The sequence below is a fragment of the Cibotium barometz genome, chromosome 10 (assembly GCF_041138505.1).
Source record: "Cibotium barometz isolate CiBa-2024 chromosome 10, ASM4113850v1, whole genome shotgun sequence".
Lineage (NCBI taxonomy): Eukaryota > Viridiplantae > Streptophyta > Polypodiopsida > Cyatheales > Cibotiaceae > Cibotium > Cibotium barometz.
In genome coordinates, this window is record NC_141055.1 from 16,851,864 (window position 1) to 16,855,714 (window position 3,851).

Here is a 3,851-nt window from a genome sequence, read left to right on the forward strand (position 1 = left end):
TAGAGTGATAGTAACCCTCTTCATTTTTCTGTTCTTTAAAATCTCACACTCATCTAGTTTTAAAACAAATTTTAGAACTCCACCACATTCTTCTTGACCAATCTCAAAGAATTGAACTGTGTACCTTTATAAAGCTTTAAGATCAAAGAAGATGTTGTTGTGCTAGTTAAAGACTACCTCTCTATCTTTAGCAACACATGTTGCTTCAATATGTATTGGTGAACCAAGCTTCTCAAACACCTCGGAGTTCACATGTTGGCATGCAGACTCTTTACTTGCATTGGTTTTGGTAGTAACGAGCTTTTATGCTTTTTACTTTGACATTTCACTGTTGCTAGTGCTTTAAAAAGTTTGTTAGATCTTTTCTAAGAGATTCCAGTCTCATCTAAAATTGCCTGCACCTGTGTTGCATCGGGCTGGTTCTTATTTATAAAGAAAGACACATGCTTCTCATTGATTTTTTGAAACTTCTTTTGATCTAGCATCTCTTCCACTATTCTTTTCGGTACCAAATGACGATAATGCACCCCAGCTTCAGAATGTACATTGGACTTTGGATGAAGTAAAGATCTACAAATATAACAACATCACTAATTACTAATGCCTACTTTCAAACAAACGACCTAATTAAAAGACATTAATATATATGAAATGAGAGTCTACATTACCTCACAGCCTGTACTCACTTCTTCATCCCTCCACTTCCAACTTTCATTTTCTCTATGTTGCTAAGTCGCCTTCTCCTTTTACATGGCCCTAATGCTATGTCTTTGTCCTCAAAGTATCAATCTTCTTCTCCAAGTCTTGAATTGTTTCTTTGTTTGCCATAAGCTTCTATGTATACAACCCATTTACTTGTTTTATTTTGGTACTTTCCTTTTGTAGTAAATCTCTCTATTATTTTGCAACTATTGCTTTTGCTTCCAACTGTTGAGCATAACCCAACGAACCCTATCTACCACCACTCGTGAAACATAGTAGGTTAGTAATGTTGGAAAATGGAGGTGGTGCATTTGTAAATGGATCCTTGGGATACATTGATCCATCAGCCCACAAGTCCAAATGATGCTCTCCATTGTTCCTCCTTTTTTATTTTTGCTCATGAGATAAATAAAATGTCTTGTTGCGTTTCTTCAGTGGGGCTGGTACTTAGAATGTATGTCCACATGAAGCTAATAAGTATCATATCTTCTTCTATGTGCGCCATTTCTACTACTATTACTAAGTACTTTAGTGTCTCCATGTGTCACGATGTTGAATTAATTAGAATCCCCAAATTAGGATTAATGTTCTCATTTGCAAAAGCTAGTGTTCTCTATCACCATTTGAAAAGGAAATTAGCTCAATCAGTAAGGATGTTTTTTGAAAAACGGGCACAAAATTCTTTTTTGGTAGATGAATCATTGAAGCTTTTATACATAACTACCTCAAATCTACGAAATCTCATTGTGACAAGGTTTATGTGCATCCAATCAAACATTCAAGAGAATTAAATCATTAAAGGTACATTTTTACATTATGAATGAGACCACATTAGAAAACTAATTGAAAGTAGCAGTATTTTATGCATATTTTAATGTATGGAAAATATTTATTATCATATTAAAAAAATGGATGAAAATGAGCGAAAATGCAATTTTGCATATTTTTTTAGACCTTTTCGATTCTCTCTCTCTAAGCTGAGCTCGCATTCTTAGAGGGCCCAAATGTGAGTCCAAGTTTCTCCTAATGATTACATGGATATGGCGACGTGTCCCTGACTTTGATAGTTCTTTCCTATATACACACTATCAGTGCCAAACAGAGGGGGTGGGTTCTTGTGGAAGAGAAGAGGGGGGAGGGGCGTTCTTGAGGAGAAAGAAGGGCTGGTTCATGTGAAGAGGGGAGAGGTGGTTTCTTGAGGAGAAGGAAGGGCTGGTTCATGTGGACTATTTAAACTAAGGGATAGTGATCGTGAAGTGGAAAGAGAGAGAAAGAGAAGGAGCAAGGCTTGGATCATCGCCTAGCGATATGTGTTGCTCGTTGACTTGCTCTAGGGACATCCACCAAACTCAAGAGGAGGAGAGGAAAAGGATAGCTCGTGAGAGAAAGAGAGAGTGGAGAAGTCTAGTTCTATCACGTTTTCTACTCCTACGACATAGAGAACCCATTCTCAAAGAAGCTAATAGAGAAAAAATTATGAGGGCTCAATAATGGGATAGTACTAGAGATGTGTGCTTATATAGTAAAATTAGCTTATCTACTTCACATCTCATTAGATTTCCTAGCTATATAATACATGATTGATTGGATAATTAAGATAAACATATAGATAAAAAGAAATCTATTACCCACTTAAAAAATCTATTATTTAAAATAAATATTTATCAATCTAAATATATATATATATTTAAATCTTTTCTTTGATACTATAACTACATTTTCTTCCATATTATTATTTTTAAAATTTTATTTGAAGGTTTTTCCTACATATAATAATATTTCCATGAAATATCAAATTTAAAAAATTAACTTCTTAAAATGAAATAACATATACTTTAAAAAAATTACTATTTTCATAATTTAAAAAATATAGTTCTTAGAAATGATTTATTTTAAATTTTTTATATTTATAAGTTATATATTTTATTCTTTAAAATGTAATATTTTTAATCTCTTTCTATGTATATTTCTCATGTATGATGTTATCTTTAGAAAATTAATAATTTTTTAAAAAAAAAATTAATGAAAAGGGTGAAGAGAGGTGCCCCATGGCATTGTGCATACCATGTGGAGCTTACCTATTCCACGTGGAGCCGTTTATGGACTGATGTGGCTATACTCCCTCTATGTCTACATGGTTTGACATGTGGAAGAATGCATGACATGGCATTCCATGATGTGGCATGCCATGTCACCAAGTGTGAGGTGTCATGCAGAGGTGACAAGAAGACATGGCATTAATGATGACTAGGGTGATGAAGTGGAAAGTCAACTAGGTTGACCATGTTCACATGGAGGGTGGAGGTGGCAAGGTGAAGTGGCATGGTGCTTATATGGATCCTCTTCAAGCTGATGTGGACATGTATACATCATGCCCACCCAAGGCTCACACATGGCATGATCTCTAGGCTTTTTAGATTACCAAGCCTAGATTTCCAAACCTAGCTAGGATTGGTTTTAGACTTGAAAAGGGGAGAATGGACACAATATGGAAATTTTCACTTGGGAGGATTGAAAATAAACCTTCCTGTACTCAAATTAAGATAAATTTTTTTAAATAAATTCATGATAAACAAGTGTAGTAATCCCTAGAGTTTTAAAAGATTTAATATTTGATTTTCTAGAATTAAATTACAATTGATTTGATGGACCTCTAATAATTAGAATAAATTTTACAAATTACATCTACAAAATCCAATCTCCTTAGCTTTGTAATTTTACCTTACCTATCCAAACCTAGGATAGGCTAACCTACACATACATTTTGTACCCAAATAAAAGGGGCTTTGCAATTATTGGATATTTATTGGATTTTACTTTTAGGTGCCCAACTTTAGAAGACCTTGATGTGAAATTCCTTGGCTAACTAGGAGAGATTGGCCATTCTTTATGAAAAACTAGTTTTCAAGCTAAACTTAAGGTCGCCCGCTTAAACAAACTAGATAACCTCATCTTGCAAAACCACCCTCAAAGGTCACTTTGTTTAGGGGATTTTTAATTCTCATGTGAAGGCCATAATTTGGTTTTGTTATCTAAGAAGGTTTGTGATATGACCACGTGTGGATATTCATTGAATGGGCTAGATGCACTATGAAAAAGGAAGTGCATTGTTATGTTTGCAAAGATAAGTATGTATTTCTTTTTATCTC